Source organism: Danio rerio, chromosome 9 (genome assembly GCF_049306965.1).
Source record: "Danio rerio strain Tuebingen ecotype United States chromosome 9, GRCz12tu, whole genome shotgun sequence".
Lineage (NCBI taxonomy): Eukaryota > Metazoa > Chordata > Actinopteri > Cypriniformes > Danionidae > Danio > Danio rerio.
Genome location: NC_133184.1, coordinates 5,180,032 through 5,207,253, shown reverse-complemented (window position 1 = coordinate 5,207,253; position 27,222 = coordinate 5,180,032).

The following is a 27,222-nucleotide window of genomic DNA, read 5'->3' as shown; positions in this document are numbered from 1 at the left end:
AATAAAGAAGGGCTTATAATTCAGGTGGCTAATAAATCTGACTTCAATTGCGTGTGTGTGTGTGTGTGTGTGTGTGTGTGTCTGTGTGTGTGTGTGTGTATATATATATATATATATATATATATATATATATATATATATATATATATATATATATATATATATATATATTGAATTTTGTATGAAGATATACAAACTATAACCAAATTTTTGTAACGAGTGTGATCAATAGCTTATGATTAGGCCCACCCAGAATCTGCGTGCGCAGAATTCCGCAGATTTTCACAGATTTTTAGCCCATCATTAATTCTGTTTATTTACATGAGTAAATGTGTGTAAATCTATATTTATTCAGTTTTTTTAATTAATTTCAGTAATATTATTGACTAATGTGAAAATGTCCATCTGATTTATGTACAATGCAGTGTGTACAGTATTATTTTCTGTCTTTTACTAGATATATTTTAGGACAAACTTGCTAATCTATTTACTAAATAAAGTGAATCTAATTGGATTTGTATTTTAAACATTGAATATAAGTTAAAATAAATATTATTTTTTATTTTATACGTTAAGGTTTTAGTTATGATACTCCCAAAATAATTCTGCAGAAATCGGCAGACTTTGACCAAAATTCGCCGCAGAGATAGCAAAAAAGTCCGTCTGGCCTTACTTATGATACTCTCCATTGCTATAGAATAATAGTATTGACAGACATTATATAGAAAATATATACCGCAGTTCATTTTCCAGCCATGTCCCTTGGTTAGGACCTCGCTCATTATTGAATCTTAGCTTGTGTGATGGAAATGGACAGGGGAAAAAAAAAAACTCTATTAGTGAGTCCTTTCCTCCTCATTAAGACTCTGCCCTGCTGAGCTGTGAATATGTAAAGTTTTAATAAGCACAGTGACACAATGAAAGCACATCTACTAGGTTTTAAAGCAGAAGAAAGACGAGGTAATATAACACAATAGAGCAGAGAGATGGCTGTAATTAGACACACAAGTATTTCATGGCACTGTGCCTTTTGAAGACCATAGTTCATGTCCAAGAATGTGAGGTTAAAATGCAATTAGAGGAATTTTTAAAGTGTGCATTAAGGCAAATTATTAATTAATTTAGCTTAAACGCAACTGTAGTACTAAAGGAAAATGTAACTTAAATTCTACCCTTATAAATTAACAATGATGTCTACACTGCATGTGGATAATTTAATAAGATAGCACTAACACTGATTGCGTGTAACATACTGCAGATATTCACATAATCTGTCTTTTTCTGCCATCCAGTTCATGTTAATTACAAAAAAAAAAAGAGGCCACTTGCAGTCTTTGTCCTGGTCTTATTGTTTCACCATCATTTTCTCTATTTCTGTAATTTACAGATCAGATTCTGTAATCTCTTTCTTCCTTTTTTTTTTCTTGTAAGATCTTATTTTTTCTTTTCCCGGTTCTCACTGACCCCCAGTCTTGCTCTGTCAGATATACTCTAGGTCGTCAAGGTTGGTTGAAATATCACAGGATGCCCTAGGCTTACACATTTCCTTTTATGCTGCAGGTACAGAAAGAGTACGGAGACACAAAGTCTTCTCCTCCTCCTCCAGGCCATTTGGTTCTTACACAAGGCTCTAGTCAGCCAATCATGCTTTATTTCTGCCGTTCCATGCAAATCGCAGTGTTAATAAGGTCTTAATCCTGTCTAGCTTCTAATAAACAAAACACCACACTTTTGAATGAGATGCAATGATTTTCAAATACAGGCAGATGACTTAACCTCTAGTGTTTCAGTTGTATATCTTTCTTAACAGTTATTGTTTTTTTTTCTTTTTTGTTTTTTGTTCCTGCAGCATGTGACTTTCTTTGAGGCATACGAAAAAGCATTGGTGTCTTATTCTGCATCCAAAGTCTAATTATAGCATGACATTTGAGTCCAGGTTAATAAAATATGCAATTGGTTAAAATTTCTGTTTCCTCGTAAAATCAAGGAACAAACATACCAGTGTAAAAAATCCAAATTATGTGAAATTATGTGAAAAAAATAAAAAATCACAACACAAAAATAACTTATGTAATGCACTTTTATATAATTTAATAATATATGTTTTAGATTCCTTAATCCTACCCCGAAACCAAAACATAACCATTTTATATTGAACATTTATTCATTTTTTCTTCGGCTTATTGTAGGGATGGGCGATGCCACGATTTTTTTTTTATTTGATACGATACCGATACTTTCTTGTTATTGTATATACTGCACAGATACACACACATATTTATATTTATTCTTATTCCCCTAATGGTAACTAGAGAAAAAGAGAGAGCTGATAAAATTTTTTTATTTATTCTTATTTGTGTTTATTATTATTATTATTATTATTATTATTACTATATATTATAATACTATACTACTGTTTGCTGTGTTTATATATATGTATATATATGTATATATATATATATATATATATATATATATATATATATATATATATATATATATATATATATATATATATATATATATATATATACGAGGTAGTGGCGCAGTAGGTAGTGCTGTCGACTCACAGCAAGAAGGTCGCTGGTTCGAACCTCGGCTCAGCTGCCATTTCTGTGTGGAGTTTGCATGTTCTCCCTGCCTTTGTGTGGGTTTCCCCCAAAGTCCAAAGACATGCGGTACAGGTGAATTGGGTTCGCTAAATTGTCCGTAGTGTATGAGTGTGTGTGTGTGTGAATGTGTGTGTGGATGTTTTCCAGAGATTGGTTGCGGTTGGAAGGGCATCCGCTGCGTAAAAACTTGCTGGATAAGTTGGCGGTTCATTCCGCTGTGGCGACCCCGGATTAATAAAGGGACTAAGCCGATATATATATATATATATATATATATATATATATATATATATATAGGAGAATATTCCATATTCCATATTCCATATATATATATATATATATATATATATATATATATATATATATATATATATATATATATATATATATATATGTGTGTGTGTGTATATATGTGTGTGTGTGTGTGTGTGTTGAATGTAAACAACTGGAATTGAATTGAGAGAGAGAGAGAGAGAGAGAGAGAGAGAGAGAGAGAGAGAAGTTTGCCTCCTTTGAAACTCTCCTATGTGTTTTGTCAGACAGAGGGAGACTGAGCAGAGGGACACTGGGCATCTTGTTTTTGTTCCACTTCTTTATAAGTTTCAGGCTGTGTTGTCTTTAGGTGTGTATAAAGGCTGCTTGTATTGTTGCCGTGTTTGACTTTCTTATCACAAATATTGCTCGTGCAACGCTTTTTAAGCTGATGAGCACCACAACACGCTAGTTATGTCTCTGCCATCGTGTCATTCCGTAATGCAGAAGTGTGCGACTTGCGTGTTGAGTATGGTAAGTTATCAGAAAAGCACGATCGCTCACGTCACGTTCCTCCGCAGAGTGATTGGTGTAACGTCTTGTATACAAAGCGTCACTGACAATCCTGTAAACAGCGCTCAAACATTTAGTTATGCAGAAACTATTAAAGTATAGTTAAAATATCTATACTTGATACCAAATCTTCTGAGTATCGATATATTGATACTCGAGAATCGATGTGCACATCCCTAGCTTATTGCCTTATTTATCAGGGGTCATTACATAGTAATGAACAGCCAACTATTATGTTTTACACAGCGAATGCTCTTCCAGACACAACCCAGCACTGGGAAACACTCAAACCCTCTCGCATTCACACACATGCACTCATACACTAAGGCCAATTTTGTTTACCCAATTCATCTATAGCACCCAGAGGAAACCCACCTGAACATGTGGAGTAGTGATGTGCGGATTGCGGTTATATCCGCGGGCGCTGCAGATAATCCGCGGGTCCGGAATTAAAATAATACATTATGATTAATTGTGGGTCGATTGCGGGTGAATGTAGCAGGACTTGCCAGTAGACCAGCGAAAAAGCAGACAGTGGGCTTTGCAGAATGAGAAGATGAGATGCCCAAAATAATGGGTGAAGTGCAAGAGCACCGTTCAAACTTTCAGTTAGAGGAGTCATCAGAGGAAAATCTGCTATCGTTCCACACATCAAAATGCCTTGACTCTGCTCTCCTTTAACGTCATTGGTTGAATCAGTAAACCAATCATTTATCTTTCTATAATCAAAACATGTTTGGGAAAGTAAAATTCCCATCTTTAAACATAATATTTTGCAAAATTGATAATAAACCCAGATTTAGGCCTTTGGTTTATTACTATTAATATTTAATAAAAACTAATTTGAATGAAAAACAGTTTCAAAACATCCAAATAATGTTGAACTTCTCCTTATCCATGACCAGCAAGTCTTTTTCGTTTTTATATATACCCACCAACTACTTTTAAAGAGTGAAGTGAACTGACTGCAGTTCTTGCTGATCATTTGTGTTGTCGGAAGCCGGTCTTTAACAAACAAACAAAATGATGCTTTTATTAAAAGGGGGGAATCTTTGAACACGTTGAGCTGAGGTGTGATGGGTTGTCAGCCACAGTAGACTGCTTAAAGAGAGGCTGTATGTTATTGATAACCAGGCTTGTGTTTTTAAACCCGGCCCGAACAATAGCTGCTTGCCCTGCTGTGCCCCACTGCACAACAATATCTGCTCTCAACACACATCACAAACAATCAAACCACACAAAAGCCCTGCTGTCTGGGTTTTGGCAGCTCTGTGCATCTTTTCGCTGCCAAATTATTTTGTTACCGAGATTCTTAAACTTAAATTTAAATATGATTAAAAATCTGAGACAAATGTACACAGAATAAACGAAAAACAGTGTCATGGTTATCTGCATAAACTGTAGACTTGTCTGTATGATTAAAAAATATTTAAAATTTTCTGTATAAAATCTGAGACATGCTTATCTCCCTAAATGTCTGACAGGGTTGCCATTTCTCAAAACAAAATTGGCCACACTTTATTTTGATGGTCCGTTTGTTAACTAATTCTCATTACATGATAAGTAGACTGTTAGGTTGGGGTTAGGGTTAGTTGACATGTACTTGCAAAGTTTCTTTTAGTCAGCTAAATGTCTGTTGAAGGAGCAGTATCAACAGATATTAAGCGGACAGTCTAATACTCAAATGGACCATCAAAACAAAGTGTTATCACAAAATTAGCGCAAGAGCTAATCAAAACTAGCCTAATGGCAAATTAATAATAGCCTAAACCTATAATGGCCTAGTTAGTTAGTTGGTTAGTTAGCTAAAAGGATGACAGATGTCAGTCCTAGGCTGCGTCCGAAACCGCATACTTCCATACTATATAGTATGCCAAAATTAGTATGCGAGCCGAGTAGCATGTCCAAATTCCTAGAATTCGAAAATCAGTAGGCGAGAAGTATCCGGATGACTTACTACTTCCGGCGAAATTCTGGAGTGCACGGCTGAGTCCGTAACCGCATACTTCCATACTATATAGTAGGCTAAAATCAGTATGCGAGCCGAGTAGTATGTCCGAATTCATAGAATTCGAAAATCAGTAGGCGAGAAGTACCCGGATGATTCTGAAGTGCGCATCTCATGCATGCTGCGCTATCCCATAATGCCCCGTGAGAGAATTCATGAATGGGACTGAAGCGACGCAACTGATGCAGGTAGGTCACGTGACCATGACAAAATGGCGGATGTAGTACGTCCGAATTCCATTCATACTTTTCATATTCATACTGTATAGAACATACTTTTCTAACGTCTGAGTAGTACGTTTAAATTCAAATGCAGTACCTACTGAGTAGTAGGCGGTTTCGGAGGCAGCCCGCATCTCATGCACGCTGCGCTATCCCATGATGCCCCGCGAGCGAATTCATGAATGGAAGTAAAGCGACGCAACTGACGCAGGTAGGTCACGTGACCATGACAAAATGGCGGATGTAGTACGTCCGAATTCCATTCATACTTTCACATTCACATACTGTATAGAATGTACTTTTCTAACGGCCGAGTAGTAAGTTTAAATCAAATACAGTACCTACTGAGTAGTAGGCAGTTTCGGACACAGCCCTAGACTCTCATCTAGCATTGGTGTCTCTCCTCCTTTTAGCTTCCAGGGCTCCTCCGTGAGACTCGATGCAGGTGATGCCTCTTAATACCTGCCTCACTCGCTACAGCAGGTATGCACGTCAGAGCTGCTGGATGAACCGGAGAAATAGTGGGTGTAACTTGCACTGAAACGCCAATGGGAGTGAGTGCTGGGATAACCAAACATGGGATGTTTCTCAATATGCGTTCTTGAGCAATCTTGCGTCCTTGTGTTCTCATGTAACGTCATCCTCAGCTGCCAAAGTTCAGTTCCAATACTCAAAATCGCAAGAACAGAGGGCGAGTAAAACTTCCCGGATATGTTCTTGATATCGAGGATGCACCGATGCAGACTTGAGCTCTGATCTCGCTCTAGAAGTCCCAGAAGTCATTGCGACTGGAGGTGGGAAGCGCATCATTTTATATAGGTTTATTATTAAAGTTCAGAGATATCATTTATTTACCTCAGGGGTTTCCTAAATTAAACGGTCAAAGTAAACATCACCATAAAAGTCTAAATAAAGGAATAAACACATTAAGGGTGTTTATTATCTGAAATTCATATTAATATCTGTGTTATTTGTATTGTGCATAGTATATTTGTTTAGTTTTATGCATAGTATATATTGTGAAAAGGGGAAAAACAATAAATCATTGTATTAATGCTGTAATGCTAAAATGCTAAAATGCGTGAATGTCACACGACCATCTGGAAGAAGGCAGCATTTCATTTCTCACAGGACATGTTCTCTGTTCTCACGGTCTCCTGAGTTCGTTCTTCCAAGGTAACTTGGCAAAGACATACATATATATATATATATATATATATATATATATATATATATATATATATATATATATATATATATATATATATATATATATATATATATATATATATATATATATATATATATTAGGGATGTAACGGTATCAGAATTTCACGGTACGGTAATACCTCGGTATGAATGTCACGGTACGGTATTTATTGAATCATTTACAGGAAAAAACAAAACTTATGAAAATACTCCAAAAAAGTGCCAAAAGTGTCAATGACATACAAATTAGCCATCTATCTGTAAGCTTTGAAACAGGAACTTCAATTTTAATAACAAAAAAATATTAAACCATGTAAAAAAATAAAGTTTCAATTTAGTATTGTTGAAAACTCATCACATTCAACATTTAATCACTCACTCACTTAGATAGAGATGGGTTTTAAGGAAAATTATCATATAAATATAATCTGGTAAAAGCTGGTATCTCTGGGTATTTACAATGTCCCCTGCAACAGAAAAAAACCCCTCTCATTTGGGACTGAGGTTTCTGGGACAAGAGAGATATGACTTGGCCCAGGTTGACAGCAGTGGGTAACGTTGTGCATTGTCTTTCCCCCACTTGAGAGGACAAACCATGAGTCTCATGTCTGCATCAATCTGAACAGTGTGCTGACAACACCGCTATTCAGTACGCGCGCGACAACACAGCTGATAAGAACTCGCGCGACAACACCGCTATTCAGTACGCGCGCGGCGACAACACCCGCTTTAGAGTTTTCCAGCTCTTTTTCATCCCCGCTTCTAGCAGCACACTCCATTTCCGCATTACTGGATCTGTAGCGACAACAGACCGCAAGGGATGATGGTCAAGCATGGGCTGATGGGAATTGTAGTTTTCGCTACCTCCCGTTCGCTTCATTCTCCTGAGCAAATTTTCTCAGAAGACCTATAGTTTTACCGAGTCATGCGACTACGGTAATATCGAAAAAAATTAATATTGCGGTATGACGGTATTTACAATACCGTTACATCCCTAATATATATATATATATATATATATATATATATATATATATATATATATATATATATATATATATATATATATATATATATATATATATATCAATGAAACATATATCAAATGAAACAAACTGCTGTCTGTTGTGAATATCAAAATGAAATTAGCAGTCCATTATATCATATTTTTATTTTATTGTTAAGATAGTAAAACAACGTACGTATACAGCATGATGTGAATAAGGTTATAAAGTACACTGTTTCTGCTGCATGCGGTTGATGTACCGGTCTGTTGTGGTGAAGAAGGAGCCGAAAGGCAATCTACCTTTGGTCAATCTACGTTCCTACTCTCACCTATGGTCATGAGCTTTGGGTCATGACCGAAAGGACAAGATCTCGGATACAAGCGGCTGAAATGAGTTTCCTTCTAAGGGTGGCAGGCCGCACTCTTATGGATAGGGTGAGGAGCTCTGACACCTGAGAGGAGCTCAGAGTAGAGCTGCTGCTCCTCCACGTCAAGAGAGGCCAGCTGAGGTGGCTCGGGCATCTGTTTCGGATGCCTCCTGGACGCCAACCTAGGGAGGTGGTCCAGGCATGTCCCACCGGGAGGAGGCCTCGGGAAAGACCCAGGACACGCTGGAGGGACTATGTCTCTCGGCTGGCCTGGGAACGCCTTGGGATCCCCCCCGGAGGAGCTGGAGGAAGTGTCTGGGGAGAGGGAAGTCTGTGGTTCTCTCCAAAGACTGCTGCCCCCGCGACCCGGCCCCGGAAAAGCAGCAGAAAATGAATGAATGAATGAGTACGCTGTTACCTTTGAAGATTTACCTGACATGTCCTCGGGAGTCTGTTTTCCATATCAAACATGCAAAGTTTGAACTTACAAGGAGAGGACGCAGGACTGAACTGTGTGTAGGCTACTTAATATTAAGAAAAATTCAGAGAGGCGAATGTCGGCAGCCCCACCTCTGTTTTCAGGTGTCTCGGTTTTCCCCCATCCACACTGAGACAAAGCAGCGGCATTTTATAATTAAAACGGCCTGTTTTCGGCACTTGAAAACTCCGGTGTAGTGTGGACGGATTATGATCAATCCAGAAACCCAAGTACTTGTAAGAAGTAACTCTTTCAATTGTTTTTCCACCAGATGTAAACATACTAAAATGATCAAATACTTGTGCCAAACTCATGTGCAAAGCTGACATTGTTTATCAGAGCTCTTTATCTTTCTGGGCTTTTTAAAGAAGAGCTGAATATGGGAATCCCTCTATGAGTTACCCTGCCCCAAAGTAAAACCATCCTTTCTATTAAACTTTAATGGCCCTCAGCAACAGAATGATTTCTTGTTCTTATTTAACAGATAATTAGAAACAAAAATGTTTAGCATTTAACACCTTTTACATGACACTGTTTCTTTTTTCAGTATAAGTAAAACATAAATAAATAAATAAGAAATCCACTATTTCACTCCTACTATCCATGTGCACCACTGACAGGTCAAATCTGATGTCTCTTTCTGTTGTAGTCTTGGTGCTGCTGAGAGATTGAGACGCACCGGCCAGTTTGCGGATAAAGTAATGCAAAAACGCAGCTGTACAAAGCGAATTTTAGAAATCCTGACTGAATGCATTTTTTAAGTCCTAAATAAAGGACATGTACAGGAAAAAGAGGATGTATTGTTACCCTAAATGATCTGGATCAGTCTGTTTAGTAAAAGGTTTTTCTTTTCCACATGTCCTCGGGCTCTTCTTAAAGCTACTACCAAAGTCAGAACAGGTAGTTTTGTGTCCAGCGCGTCTCTGTGAGCCTGCAGCAGCAGAGCATGTGAGTCTGTGGCCATGTGTTCTCAGTTTTTCACGTACACAGAATCGGGCCGCTCAGGTAAAGTCTGTGTGGTGAATTGGGCCATGATATGCCATGACCGAATTGTAAACGTTTTCTATGAGGCTCGAACGATGTGCGATCGTGTGCGACACGCCACCATTCGGTGCCTTGCGTTGCTTAGCAGCGTAATCAAAACAATGTAAAGAACGCTTGACGTAAAGTAAATAAACCAGTACAGATGTGCTGTTGCTGAGAGGTCAACATCTCAAAATCGTTCAGAACGCAGATAAAACCTTATAATTCCAAGGTGACGATATATTCTAGTGGCTGACTGGTCTATGCAGCTAAATACATCGTTACAACTCGCTCGCATGATGTGTTGAGTTGACAGCTCTGTATGCTAATTTTAATGGATACTGAAAGGTGGCAATGTGCACCACACCTCCCCACACCGAGACGAGTCTAAGCACACTAATGTAAGTACAGCAAATTAAAATTAGCTCATTATATACTGAATGCACTGTTTCCAGCAGTTAAGCTGAGTTATTTTCCTCAATGATTCCATTAGGAACACTAATTTGGAATAGGATTGGGATTTTGTTGTCCATGTAGTCATATTTTGAATTGCGGTCAGAATTTGTATCCCTAATTTAAATGCACAATGTGCAGAAATGAGACTCTAACAAGGAGATAAATTTGACGCCTACTAAATATGAATATAACAGTTTTCAGTGTTCTTCTCTTACCCGAGCGCAGTTTGGGACATTGCTGGGATTTCGTCTAAAGCACTTGAAATTGCTGCAGCCCTTCGCTGGGAAGAAAATCTAGAAGTCGAAAATTTTAGGAAGCAATTTTATAAGGTCACAATGTATGTCCTCATATATGCTTGTCCAAGACTGCGACTTTCCAGCATGCCTTTAGGACAGATAACAGCATCTCAAATACATTGTGACCAGCCCATCCTCTCCTGTGTGAAAAGCCTGTAGACAGGCTAGTAGGGTTTAAGTGACTGGCCCAAGCCCAGACTGTTTGTTGACTGCAGTGGAGTGTAAATGCCAGGTGGTGCTGGTGGCATACAGGGTTTCTCTCTGAAGCCATTTGCACATCTCATAAAACTGGAACACTTCTTCAGCGCATTTATACCTCAGATGTGTTTAATCACCATTATGAAGTTGGCAGGAAATACTTCGATTTTTTTACATGTATTCAAACAAGAAAAACAAATCTGATGACACGAGTAGCCTAAAATGATGCTCTGAATATTAATTAAGGTTTTACTCATCCTTTTATGTGCAGAAATATTTCTGTCAGTGCAGTGTTGCTGTGCTCACACACACAGACTGCAAAAAACTGAACTGAATTTTTTATTTTTTTTTTCAAGAAAATTAATTTGGAATTGAATTAAAAAATCTAGGTTATTCCAAAAATAGTGATTCCTCTACTCTACTGAAATTAAAACATTGGTGTCATGCTATCTAGAAATTGCTATAAACATGTATGAATTCCTTTTTGTAATTCTGTGCAACAAAAAGAACAGCACATAGAGGTCTGTGTCAACACCTGTCAGGTCATTTCTTTCACTGAAATATTTACCAGAGTTAATCAGGCATTACAGATGTAGAGTTATTGTTATTTTAAATATTATGAGGGGAAACGAGCAGTTTGTGTTCTTCCTTCGCCCACAACTTTAACCCTTTAAAGCTGCAATTGATCAAATATATTTCTATGATTTGCGCTTTTAAAAATGCACAATATGCAATGTTGCAGTTCTTTTTTTTTATACCTGATGTACATTTAAAATGTTGTGTTTGGCTTTCCTATATTACCTATTTAGAGACAGTAACACTTATGGAGGAGTTCCTCAAATCGTCCTTTTTAGGGCGATTGTGTGCTATTTAAAGAAACGGATAAATGTGGGGATTTTTATTTTGGGGTCATTATCACTATAAAGTGCCTTTGATGTCCTACAAGATTGAATCAGTCCAATATGAACATAATGTGAAATAATGTAATTCTGATGTTTTATTATAATTGGTTAAACCTTTACACTAACTATATATATATATATATATATATATATATATATATATATATATATATATATATATATATATATATATATATAAATATATATATATATATATATATATATATATATATATATATATATATATATATATATATATATATATATATATAAAWWAATAAATATATATATATATTGCCCCCACACATACACTATGGACAATTTTAGCCTATCCAATTCACCTGTACCACATGTCTGTGGACTGTGGGGGAAACCGGAGCACCCGGGTCAGGTGCCACGCCTCCTTTTAAAATCGTACAATTTCGTATGACTGAACTTGTTCGAATTCGAATTAGCCACTAAACTGGCAAACCATAAAATACTTGCGTTTCCTCATGACGTCAGGCTGGTGTATTTACATGTCTAAAACATAAAATAAGCATTGAGTAGTTAAATCGCTACATTATTGTAAAAATATAACACATCTTTCTCTGGCTCAGCACCAGCCAAAGCGCCAAAGCTCAGTTTGAATTTTTCATTCTTTTTGTTGTTGGCTTAGTCCCTTTATTAATCCGGGGTCGCCACAGCGGAATGAACCGCCAACTTATCCAGCTAGTTTTTAAGCAGCGGATGCCCTTCCAGCCGCAACCCATCTCTGGGAAACATCCACATACACTCATACACTACGGACAATTTTAGCCTACCCAATTCACCTGTACCACATGTCTTTGCACTGTGGGGGAAACCGGAGCACCCGGAGGAAACCCACACGAGCGCAGGGAGCACATGCAAACTTTCACACAGAAATGCCAACTGAGCCAAGGCTCGAACCAGCGACCCAGTGACCTTCTTGCTGTGAGGCGACAACACTACCTACTGCGCCACTGCATTGCCATGTTTAATCTTTTATACGAATAATCTAATCAAGTAGTAACAAAGGGACAAATAACCTTTCCAGTTTCCGTACAGCTGACAGGCATGAAGACTGAAAATTAGTAAAATGGTGTAGATAAAAAAAAAGAAGACCTGATAAAAATTAAGCTCCCTGACGCTGACTGACACCTTGATATTACTTAACATAGGACTGAACAATTAGATTTAATAACATTTTTGGCTACTAACAAGCAAGCAGAATTAAATGATTGCTAAAGCTTAGTTTACAGGAATGATTGATTCAGGTAAATTCGACGATCAGCACAGCACTGTATCACATTTGATCAAGATACTGGAAACAGCCTTTTATAAACAGATGGGCCAGAAAAGAGACAAAGGGGAAAACGGGAGAGGAAGTCAAGATTATCTTTGCGTCTCTCTCTCCTTGGCTCGGCCGCTAGACACAGAGTGACAGGTCTTTCAGATGAATGACAGGTGTCCTTTGAAACGCCGGTGAGGTGACGTCTGTTCCAACTGTTGAAATGCATATTTGTCACTCTTATCGTAATGGCACGGATGGCTCTGATAGGTGCTGTTAACATTGCAAATGGCTCTGGAATTATTCATTGTCATCTGGGCTGAGGTGAAGTTAGATTATTCTCCTCATACAATAGCGGGTCGTTTAATGATTTCTCTCCACCTTGGCAGCCGGTGGCATGCCAACTTCAGTTGTTCGCACAAACGTGGGTGACATGGGTCTGGCCAAGTGTTAGAGCAAGATCACAACGCCTGAGACCCATTTTAATTTCTAATACATTAATCTTTCCCGCACAGATCCTCCATGAATATTCCGCGGACTGCTTGTTTGTCGGAGAGCCTGTCTCTTTTATCCATTCAGGTGCTTTCATTCTCTGTGAAAGCCCGTTAAATAGGCCCGATCAGTCAATGACAATGGTGGCACAATAGCTCCCACTAACATGCTTCTTTTTTCCTTTCAAGCTGCTGATAGACAACTCTGACACTTGGTCTCCGGGGACATTCGGGAGCACAGTCAGCTCTATGGGTCCTTCAGAGACATTCTTTATTTTATCACATCCATAAAGGATTGTCACAGATGAATGTATCTATGGTTCTGAGACCTTCACCCCTGCTGACCCACCCTGGCACCAGCCTACAAATCCGAAAGGTATTACGAATGGTTTACGATGGTTTAGCTTGTCCAAAGCATGTGTGTGCCCTGTGGATCGAATTCTTTAAGTGTTCTCGTTCGGTAATGAACTTTGTCTTGAGTTCATTAGAGTGATGCTCTGTAATGTTTTCAACGAGTGGGGTGGACCACCCATGATAATTCAAGCTATGTGCTGGGTGACCTTACAACTGAGAAGAGAGGGGATGGTAATAACCAGCTGGACAAAGAGTATGTTACCATTCAATAGAAAATCCTTTCAGATGTTCAGGGGTTCCCAAACTTTTGAGCCCGCGTCCCCAATAACCTCTGAGGTGGTTATAAACATAGAAATCTTGCATGCAACGGCGCACACACACTAATAGCCTCATGTTTCTTTTTCTTTTTTTTATGTATGTGAGTGTGGTAAATGTGCCAGAAAGTTTAACCTGTTGCCCTAAAATCAGTCTGCTGCATCTGACGCTGTTGCACAATTATAAACAAACATTAATAGTTTTAATAACTCATTTCTGAAAACTGATTTATTTTATTTTATTTATCATATTTTTAAGATGACTTTAAATGCGCTGCTCGTCACAGTGTGCAAATGAGACCGAAGGCTGACCGCATGCTTCTGTCTGTGTGTGGCTGCGTGCAGTTTAGTTTGCGCTTTTAAGAGCAACAAATGTTTACAACTGGAAAGGGGGCGGTAGATAATGGAATAATCGTTTAAGGGTGTCACGATCCTCCAAATCCTCGATTCGATTACATTTTCGATTCTAAAGGCACGATTCGATTCGATTTTCGATTATGAATAATTAACTGATGACCAATTAATTATTTGTAGCCTACCGTTTAAACTACCAGACCTGCATGGTCTTTGTTTTACCCATAAACAAATCATACAGTAAATGAATAAAGGCAAGATACACACATAATTACCACCTGTCAATCACTTTTTCTGCGGGACTCGTGAATAGGCAGTGATCTGTGTCGTTATAATGGCGTCGGTAAAAAAGACGCACAACCAACAGGAACCAGCCAACAGTATCTGAGGTGTTCGCTAAAATGACAAAGTACAAGTGAGTGAAAGATTGAAGCAGTCCTCTGACTGCCTGGACCTGCTGTCTTAAGCTCATATGGCTGTGAGTGCGTCTGTGTCTGTGTGGTCACGTGATGTTTCAGAGGTAGAGAGGAAGGAGGGCTGCTCAGAAATGCTACACGCCACTGTCGATGTCAAATCGTTGTCGTTCTAAAATGCCATTTAAAAACAAAGACAGTGTAAACAGGGCCTGAGTGTGAACTTTTCGCGAGCGGATTTGCAACGGGGGCGGCCGGAGGATCGCGATGCCGGTGTTGTCTATCGGACGAACCGTACGTAATACGTACATAGCAGAGCTTGCAAAACTGTGTTTTTTGTCGACAACACGAACGTTGTCAACATAACTCACTGGAAATCCAAAATGCTTACACACCGGCGACTTCATTGAAAGAGGAGAGGGTTTAAGTTCTGTCGACGGGTCTCCTGCTTCTGCAGTTTAACAAGCCTGCTTTTTTCCCGCTTGGCAAGCCAAGCTGACGTGACATGGGGGCGTGGCAGCATTGACGATTCTATTTTTTGATTCGATAATCGAAATTGAGCATAAATTTCGATCGATTTCGATTAAAAATCGAAATCATGACACCCCTATAATCGTTTATCTCGATTAATGGCTTTTCATAATCGTTAGCTGCCAAAATCGAAATGGGATTTTCTATTAATTGCACAGCCCTACTAGTCATGATCCTCTTTGATCTGTTGCATTATTTAAAGAGTTTACAATGATCTTGATTTGATTATCTTATTTTGACCGGAGCAGCGCAGCACTCTACAGAGGCAACACAGCCGGACGGAATGATAGTGTGCTGCAGACATGCTTCTCCCTGAAGATACACCTAATATGACACCAGCTGCTGCTGAAATGGGATTTTATACTGTTTTCAATGAATATGGAGATGAATACAGGTGTTCTGTGTCGTAAAATTAGCTTATCTCACACAAATTGCAGTTATGGCCCAAGAGCACAGGAAAAAAATATGGGGAAAACTTGATTAAAAAAAGTCAGAACAGAAATATTTAACAAGGGCATGATCATTCCATCATGACTAGTCTTGTCCCATTTGGCACAAGCTCTTGTAGACTGTGTAGAGGAAGGCTGGCATGAGCCCTGCCACGCTAGTTGGGCACAAAGAAAAAGCACAACAAATGAGCTTTGAAACATTGTCCTTTTCAAGGGTGAGGACTTGGGAAGGGCTTCAAGCTCTAGGAAGTCATCCAAAAGCACCCGGTGTCTCTAAGGGGCAGAGGGCTGAGGTGTTGGTGTACGTGTTTTGGGAGTCGTCTTTGTGCATGTGCTGGGGATTGTGTGCTGCAAAAGTGTTCACTTTAAACATTCACACTACTGTTCGAGTTTGCCATCATTTTCATCCAAAAATATTTGTTTATTTAGAATTGGTTTAATTCAACAAAGGTCTCAGAAAATATCGTTCAAATTCCAAATATATCTATTTTTTGTTTGTTTTAGAAAATGATGACTTGAGGTCAGAATAACACATTTTCATATGACTTCAGTTTGAAAATCAGGATTATTCCACCTAATTTCAACTCTTATGAAGTTAAAGCAGTGCTATTATTTTCCAAAATAAATATACATGCCTAAAAAAATGTGCCTTTTTGTCATTTATTTAAATAAACTAGAAAGAATTTTCACTGACTAAAACAAAAACCACATTTTTATTCATTCATTCATTTTCTTGTCGGCTTAGTCCCTTTATTAATCCGGGGTTGCCACAGCGGAATGAACCACCAACTTATCCAGCAAGTTTTTACGCAGCGGATGCCCTTCCAGCCGCAACCCATCTCTGGGAAACATCCACACACACACTCATACACTACAGACAATTTAACCAACCCAATTTACCTGTAGCGCATGTCTTTGGACTGTGGGGGGAAACCGGAGCACACGGAGGAAACCCACGCGAACGCAGGAAGAACATGCAAACTCCACACAGAAATGGCAACTCAGCCAAGGCTCGAACCAGCGACCTTCTTGCTGTGAGGAGATAGAACTACCTACTGTGCCACTGCGTCGCCCAAAAACTACATTTTACTCACAAATAAATCCAGAGAATTGGGAAGTTGTAGATGATCCAGTTTAGACTGAGAGTGTGTTGTCTTTTCACCCACAATAACTACTAAAAACTAATTTTAGGGAGATAGAACCCTGGAAAACTGATTAAAATGTATCATAATTTTTAAAAGTCTTACAAAACAGCATTTTCAATCAGTTTTGAAAGAATTTTTTTTTTTTTTCTCTTGAAGAGTTTAGCTCCAACTTGCCTCACACACAACTATATATATATATATATATATATATATATATATATATATATATATATATATATATATATATATATTCACACAGTTGAAGTCAGAATTATTAGCTCCCCTTTGAATTTTTTTTTCTTTTTTAAATATTTCCTAAATGATGATTAACAGAGCAATGAAGTGTTAACAGTATGTCTGATAATATCTTTTCTTCTTCTGCTTTATTTCAGCTAGAATAAAATTAGTTTTTAATTTTTTTAAACACCATTTTAAGGACAAAATTATTAGCCATTTTAAGCTATATATTCTTTTCGATAGTCTACAGAACAACCCATCGTTATACAATAACTTGCCTAATTACTCTAACCTCCATAGTTAACCTAAGTTAACCATTAAATGTCACTTGTCAAGCTGTATAGAAATGTCTTGAAAAATATCTAATCAAATATTATTTACTCTCATCTTGGCAAAGATAAAATAAATCAGTTATTAGAGATGAGTTATTAAACTATTATGTTTAGAAATGTGTTGAAAATATCTTCTGTCCTTTGAACAGAAATTGGGCAAAAATAAACAAGGGGGTTAATAATTCTGACTTTAACTAAATATATGTATACACGGATCTGTGCCTCACGTCAGATTGCGCAATCCCCTGCACACTGGGTTGAGTGTGCGCCTTTTGCTCAAATGAGTCGAATAAACCCACCCCATGTGTGTATGACACTGCTGTGTAATGTTATTGATGTGTGACGTGTTATAATGGGAGTCAATAGACCAATGCATTTCAGTGGGCCATCTTTATTCTATGGGAAACTTCGGGGCATCATGTTGACCCTCTGGGTTATACCACCTTGCGGGATATGTGTTTACTAAGGCTGCAATCCTTTGCAGATGTTGTGAATCCCAAATTTCTATGAGTCAAACTTGGCACTCTGATTCGTCAAAGCTCAGCTCAATGTTAGGTCTGTGATATTTCTGGGTCAGGGTTTAGGGTTAGGTTAGTTTAAAGTTTATGGTTAGATTAGGGTTAAGGCATGGGTGGCTTGAAAGCTGCATTATCATATTGAGATGCTTATTGGTTGCCTGAGTCGAATAACCCCACATCCTAATTTGTATGCCACCGCAAAGATACGCATCTAGGCCTATTATATCTATGGAATCAGTTATTAGGGGGGTTTAAATAGTTTGTGGCTGTGGCTTGGACGCTTTATTATCATATTGGATGCTTATTGTTTGTCAAATAAACAAATGAGCCCACCCCCATGTCTGCATGACCCTGCTTTGCAAAGATGTGCATCTAGGACTATTACAATGGCAGTTTATAGTATCAACCACTAAGGGTTTCAGTTGTTGAAACTAGCCAATGATTAGCGATGAGGATCATCTGTAGTAGATCATATCACGTGCTCCTCTCGAAATTAGTTTGTGAAACTTCACTAGCAAAAACCTTAGATTTTGTTGGTTGGTTCCTGTTGGTTGTGCTCCTTTTTCACCATCGAGTTTGTCGACGCTATTTATAACGACATCGATCACTTTGCTTATTCATGCCAGAGTCCTGCGCAAAAAGTGATTGACAGGTTATGATTTGATTATGGGTAAAACAAAGACCATGCAGGTCAGGTAGTTGAAACGGTAGGCTACAAATAATTAATTCACCTACGATGATGATGCCATCATTCATTACGATGTTTCACATTAGAAAAATTATTGGTGAACATTAGGGTTGGGCCAATAGACGATGCTATTGTCCATTGCCGATGGCCAAAAGACAACACGATGCTGAGCCGGCATCGTCTATCCTCTGCCCTGCCCCCTTCGCAAACCCGCTCACAAAAAAATATACACTCAGGCCCCGTTTACACTAATACTTCTTAGTGTTAAAATGGTCTTTTAAAACTAAAACAATCCACATCCACACCGTGTTTTACTTAGCATTTCTAAAGAGCCCTCCGTCTGCTGAAAATGCACATACGATGCAAAATTGGTCGACATCGCCCAACCCTAGTCAACATCGCCCAACCCTAGTTCTTACTCAGGCTACAACCGTTTTTCAGTTGTTGTGTTGTGTTGTGTGTGTGTGTGTGTGTGTGTGTGTGTGTGTGTGTGTGTTAATTTTTGTCAGGTTAAGCGTTTTGTACAAGAATACAGCAGAGAACAATGATATTTTCTGGGAAATGTTTCTATACATCTGGTATATTTTCATCCAAAACAGAAAACTGCTTCATTTACATGCAAATCATCCCAAATGTCGATGTCTTCTGGAGAATGCAAACAAATATTTATAGAAATCAATAGTAACATTATCAGGCAATGCCAGCCCATCCAACAGGCAATATAGGTCCCAAACTCCAAGAGGGATCTGCTGAGGTCTATGCATTTCTAATTCGTGCTATCTAGGTATCTCAATAAATTATTTAAGCACTTGCAATGCATAGATCCCATTAAACACGACACAATTCACAACTATGGTGAGGGAAAAATGACCATAGGCCTATTTCTTAAAAAACAGACACATCTGTATAATTAATTCTTAATAAAAAGCCAAAAACTGATAATAAATACAAAATCAACAGCAGAAATAAAAGCAGAAAAGATTAGAAATCTACACAGGAGCAACATGGTAAATTGCAAACACCATCAGCGAAAGACGGAGGGAGAACTATAACGTCATAGTGATCATAGGATTATTGTCATTCATTCATTCATTCATTTTCCTTTTGGCTTAGTCCCTTTATTAATGAACCACCAACTTATCCAGCACGTTTTTACGTTGCGAATGCCCTTCCAGCCGCAACCCATCTCTGGGAAACATCCACACACACATTCACACACTACGGACAATTTAGCCTACCCAATTCTCCTGTACCACATGTATTTGGACTGTGGGGGAAACCAGAGCACCCGGAGGAAACCCATGTGAGCGCAGGGAGAACATGCAAACTCCACACAGAAGCACCAACTGAGCCGAGACACAAACCAGCGACCTTCTTGCTGTGGTGCGACAGCACTACCTACTTCGCCACTGCTTTGCCCCAGACTGCTGTTTATTATTCGAAAGTCAAACCTTTTTTTTTTTTGGACCTTGGATACCACAAAACCTGTAGGAGACACATTTAGAAGCCTTTTAAAACGAGAAACAAAACTAAATAAATAAAACCAAACACTTAGACACGTGAAAATAAAATGTATAACTCCTTTACTTAACATTAATACCACTACAAACACAATTTATGTATTAGTTCTATACAGTCAAGAGATTAAGCAACATAGAGCTAAAGCTAGCAGCATAATGGCCTAAAGAATTAAGCTGCTTGTATCATAATAGATGGGGAGTAAAGAGTGCTGGTAATCAGACCAATAAGGCCTCCTTTATCATGCATGATTTATGCATTTTGCCCCTCTGAGTAAGAAAGTAATGTAATCTCTTTTCATAAGAGGCACATCCAATTCCATTCAGCAAAGCACTGGGTGGCTCTGTGTAGACTGTAATGGAGAAGCAGGGGTATTAAGGCAGGACATTACTTCACAGTGTCAAGCTGTCCCAGCTGAAAATTTATTATACTAAATACAATTAATTAGCAGCCCCAACTACTGATACAGATAACTGCATTGCCAGTAACAGGAAGGTTTCAGAAGTGTATCTTTCAGAGGATTCAGAGCCTGTTTTGTATTACTTAACAAATGGTGCTGTGACAACCTCAAGGCCATTTTGTTGAAATTCTCATGAAATTCCAATGGGTGCATTTGTTTGATTTTAAAAAGAGTTTAAAGCAGGGATTCTCAACCAGTGGGCCTCAGTGATCCTGCAGGTGGGTCGTGAAATAGCTTAAAATTAACTTCAATATTATACTATGATTATTTGATTTCGTTATTAGATATTGGGCGACGCTGTGGCGCAGTAGGTAGTGCTGTCGCCTCATAGCAAGAAGGTCGCTGGTTTGAGCCTTGGCTGGATTGGTTGCGTTTCTGTGTGGAGTTTGCATGTTCTCCCTGCATTCGGGTTTCCTCCGGATGCTCCAGTTTCCCAGACAGTCCAAAGACATGCTATACAGGTGAATTGGGTAGGCTAAATTGTCCATAGTGTATGAGAGTGTATGGATGTTTCCCAGAGATGGGTTGCAACTGGAAGGGCATCCGCTGTGTTAAAAATGTGCTGGATAAGTTGGCGGTTCATTCCGCTGTGGCGAACCCAGATTAATAAAGGAAATAAGCCGAAAAGAAAATTAATAAATTATTTATTAGATATATCCAGCCTGATCTCATGAGAAAACATATTTTACGTTTTTATCAGTTTAGTGGCTAAATCATACGAATTCGTACGAAAATGTACGATTTTAAAAAGGAGGCGTGGCGCCCAACCCCATCCCTAACCCCAACCGTCATTGGGTGATGAGCAAATCGTACTTAATTGTATGAATTAGATCGTACGAATTAATGTGAATTAGCCATTAAATCAAAAAGTTACGAATTGCCATGAGATTACGTTGATATAAATAGTCCTCACTTTAGATTAGGTCACAAAACTGCATGAAGTTGAGTTAATAAAGCATTTATTAACAAATAGTAACCATTAGTATATGTCTGAATAATAAGACATATAAACGTTAATTTCAATAGTTTATTAATCATATACTAACTCATTCTGAATGATCCTAAAAACCCTCAATAACTCTTAAATACAACTGGTTTGTAAATAATGTGATACTTAATTTAGTAATGAAAAATAAATCATTAACTAAGTATGAAAATACAATTATTAAGCACATTTTAAATGTGGTTAAAAGTCAAGAATAGAGCATTTGTAGCTGCAGTTATAAACTGCTTACTAACGCTTATTAATGTAGAGTTAATGCTTACAGATAATAAATTCACTATTTGCTAATGCTTAATAAATGATTTATAGTGTGTAGTTATTATAAAGTGTTACCAAAAAAATCTTCTCTCCGTTAAACCGAAATTGAGGAAAAAATAAACAAGCGGTCTAATAATTCATTCGGGGGGCTAATAATTCTGACTTTAACTATATATATACATATATATATATATATATATATATATATATATATATATATATATATATATATATATATATATATATATATATATATATATATGTATATATGTGTATATATGTATATATATATATATATATATATATATATATATATATATATATATATATGAAAAAAGTCGCATCTCACCATAGTAAACTGTATTAAGGATCTATAAAGCATGAATCATCTCAGACTGGTTTCTTGAACATGAACTGCAGCATGGGAACATTAGGCCATTTGAGGCCATTTGAGTACAGAGTTCACTGTACTCAAATGGCCTCCACAGTCACCAGATGTCAATCCAATAATAGAGCACTTTTGAAATGTGGTGGAACGGGAGATCTGCATCACAGATGTTCAGCCGACAAATCTGCAGCAACTACGTGATGCTATCATGTCAATATGAACCGAAATCTTTTGGGATTATTTCCAGTAGCTTGTTGAATCTCTGCCACGAAGGATTAAGGCAGTTCTGAAGGCAAAAGGGGGTCCGACGCAGTACTCGTAAGGTGTACTAATAAAGTGGCCAGTGAGTGTATATAGATTTGATACTTTTAATCTCAGAAATTTACCTAAGCAAACAGTTTAAACGCATTTAAATAAAATGTATTATTATTATTATTATATGAATTTTAATGTACTTTTTAAAAAAACCTATTTGCCAACATTTTTTATAATTTTTCTTCTGCCTCATTCATACTAGAAACGACTTTGGATGATGTTTTGTCATCACAGCAAGGATAAAAGAGGTCAGTTAGAGATTTTTTATTAAAGCTATTATGCTTAGATATGTGTCGAAAATAATCTCTCCGTTGAACAGAAATTGGGCACACATATATTTCTCAAAATATCTTTTTCTAAAAGCCACTAACTCACATTCTACTTGCCAATCATTTTCTCAACACACTAGTGCAGCTATTCAAAAGCCACATCTCACCATAGTAAACTGTATTTAGGAGCCGTGTAAAGCAAAAGTGACATATCTGTAAAATATCATTCATTCATCTTTAAAGCGAAAAAAAAAAAAAAAAAGCGGTTGCGTCTATTGTTCCCATGCTGCAGTGTGTGTGATACATCAGGGATGAGGACAGCATCCGGACTGACACAGAGTGACAATTCATCCTTCTCTCAATCCATCTGACTTGTCACTCCACCTGATGGCTTTATTGTGTGGCCTGTCAGAGTACTTAATCTGTGTGTCACTTTCACACACACTCACACACACCTCCTGTAATATTAGATCTGGTGTAATGTCATTCAGCACGGTCCAGATATGATCAGCTATTTAGCATCATTCAGCCTGTTGTTATAGCATGGGTCTGCGTGGTCCGGCCAGAGATAGCGGAACTGGTCGTTTCCCAGTTCATTTGACACACTCTGACAGATGTCACCGCGCGGCAGACAGTGGACAGACATGATGTCTCACTCTGCAGAGAAGGGAGCAGGTGTTCTGCCATCATATGTCTATAAAAAAGACAATCACGGCCACATGAAAGCCATAAATTCACACGTTTGCAGTTTGACTCAGCAGATGTGCTCAGATATTCATTCGCTCAAATTGGTTCTGCCTTGTTGATTCCTTATTCCTGACTACTGTGTGACTGCAGTTGCATAACACAAGCATTTTGGTTGCTGCTCAATCGAATGTTTCCTCGTTCCTCCATCACACGACCCAGCAACATATCAAAGTCAGCCAAATGGAAGGACAATTCAGTTTACCAACCGCACCTTGAAGAGGGAGGAACGAGGGAGTTTCCACAGAAGCAAGACAGAGGAGGTATCCTATTTGCAGAACTCTTTATATTAAATATTAAATTATGTTTTGTATCCGCAGTATAAATCTCACATAACAGGATGTCTTGCTTCATTAATATTTATAATCAGTATGTTCACAAGCAGCCTCCAACTGTGGCTTTTGTTTCCCTGGACGCAAATCATATCCCAGGAGTCATTGCTGAGCCCAGTCTAAATCAGTTTGGACCGATTTATTGCATGGCATACTCTTTGATAAGTAAGTATTCTGTTTAAACTTACTTTAAGTGATTTGATTCTTGACAAACGCTTAGACACTCGCCGGCCACTTTATTAGGTACACCTGTCTAACTGCTTGTTAACGCAAATTTCTATTCAGCCGATCACATGGCAGCAACTCCATAGGCATGTAGACATGGTCGAGATGATCTGCTGCAGTTCAAACTGAGCATCAGAATGGGGAAGAAAGTCCTTAAGTGACTTTGAGCGTGGCATGGTTGCTGGTGCCAGACGGGCTGATCAGAGTATTTCAGAAACTGCTGATCTACTTGGATTTTCATGCACAACCATCTCTTGAGTTTACAGAAAATTGTGCGAATTAGACAAAGTATCCAGTGATCGGCAGTTTTGTGGGAGCAAATATAGAATGGCCAGACTGGTTTGAGCAGATAGAAAGGCAACTCAAATAACCAAGTATCCATAAGAACATCTCTGAACACACAATACGTCCAACCTTGAGGTGGATGGGCTACAGCAGCAGAAGAACACACCGGATGCCAGTGCTGTCAGCTAAAGGCTGATTTATACTTCTGCGTCAAGCGCACGCGTATGCTACGGCGCAGCCTAGGCGTGGACGCATAGCCCTCGCCGTGGCCGTCGGCGCCCCTCTCAACAAATGTAACTACACATCGCAACGACACATAGCGAAAGCTCTGTGATTGGTCAGCTTGGTATCACTGACGAGCGTGGGCAGGACCGAGAGCTACGCAAGTCCGTTGGAGCGACCATACTTAAATAGAGTATATAGACCTGTCATCAATTTGTTTGTCATTTATAAGGGATTTATAAAGCATAAATAGTCCTCACTTTAGATTAGGTCACAAAACTAGATGAAGTTGAGTTAATAAAGCATTTATTAACATACTTAGTAACCATTAATATATGTCTGAATAAAAAGATAAATAAATGTTGATTTCAATAGTTTATTAATCATTTACTAACTCATTCTGAATGATCCTAAAAACCTCAACTACTCTTAAATACAACTGGTTTGTAAATAATGCGATAATTAATTTAGTAATGAAAAATAAATCATTTACAAAGTATGAAAATACGATTATTAAACACATTTCAAATATGTTTTTAAGTCAAGAATAGAACATTTGTAGCTGCAGTTATAAACTGCTTACTAACGCTTATTAATGTAGAGTTAATGCTTAACGGATAATAAATTCACTATTTGCTAATGCTTAATAAATGATTTATAGTGTGTAGTAATTATAAAGGGTTACCGATTTTTTCAACACATTTCTAAACATAATAGTTTTAATAACTCATCTCTAATAATGGATGTATTTTCTCTTTGCCATGATGACAGTAAATAATATTTTACTTGATATTTTTTAAGACACTTCTATACAGCTTAAAGTGACATTTAAAGGCTTACCTAGGTTAATTAAGGTAACTAGGCAGGTTAGGGTTATTAGGCAAGTAATTGTATAATGATGGGTTGTTCTGTGGACTATCGAGAAAAAATATAGCTCAAAGGGGCTAATAGTTTTGTCCCTAAAATGGTGTTTAAAAAATTTTAAACTGTTTTTATTCTAGCTGAAATAAAACAAATAAGACTTTCTCCAGAATAAAAAAATATTATAAGACATACTGTGAAAATTCCCTTGATCTGTTAAACATCATTTGGAAAATATTTTAAAAAGAAGAAAAAAAATTGAAGGGGGTTTATAATTCTGATTTCAACTATATATATATATATATATATATATATATATATATATATTGAATGCCCACGTGGGCTCCACCTGGGATGACCCGCGTGGGGCCCACCTGGGATGGCTCGCGTAGGGCCCACCTGGGATGACCCGCGTGGGCCCCACCTGGGCTGGCCCACGTGAGGCCCACCTAAGATGGGCATAACATCATAAGGTGTTAATATTAGATTAGATGTGGGTCATATCTAGTGTTTTCTCTGAACAATGTTTATTTTTAACAGCATGTTAACTCTTTCATGCGCAGTAAATGTCACGATAAACGTTACTTGAGCAACCCCAAAATAGGAACGCCCACTAGCGACTTCCATCTCCACCCAGAGTGACAGGCAGCTCCAAAGTCGTTTCTAGTCTGAATGAGCCAGAAGAAAATTTATAAAAAATGTTAGCAAATAGGTTTTCAAGACACATTAAAATTCATATAATAATAATACATTTTATTTAATTGCATTTAAAATGTTCGCTTAGGTACATTTATGAGATAAAAAGTATCAAATCTACATACACCTGGAATGGCCCGCGTGGCGCCCACCTGGGATGGCCCGCGTGGCGCCCACCTGGGATGGCCTGCGTGGGGCCCACCTGGGATGGCCATATATTAATATTTATGATAATACTTTACATTTAAGTACAGCAGTTTTCTTTTAACTTTTTAAGAACAGTGCCATTTTTAATAAACTTTTAAAATCACATTTTAATTTAAACATTAACATTTTATTCATCTTTTTTTTTTTTTACCTGAAAATATAAACTGTTTATAATGTTTAAAGTGGCTGGCAATAATAAACATTCATAATAATAAGAATTAATCTGCCATGTTTGTGAAATGTGCAGAGCTTTAGCCACTTAATTAGGCATACTATGTATTTAAGTACATGTCATTATGGTGGTACTTGGGAAGACTATTTTTCTGAGGTGGTACTTGGTAAAAAAAGTTTGAGAACCACTGGTTTAAGAATTTTGTTTCGCTTTTGTATTTAAAAGTGATACTCAATGTTGGTCATCTTAAGTATACGAGCATGCCAAATACATATTTGACATGCACTAAACACACTGATTTGTGTAAACAGGATGATATGTATATGCTGTATAAAATGTACAGCAAACATGATGTAAAGTATGAAGTAAATGTGATGTAAAGTAAGTATAATGTGTAAGTGAAATGTAAACGATTTACACACTTTTAATATGAAATAATTATGAAGAGTCCATTTCCTAAATGTTTGAGTTCATATTTAAAATGCTCACAGTTTCTGGCATCTCTCCAAAGCTTTGATTTCCCTGCTTGTTAAGCTCATTATTACAAT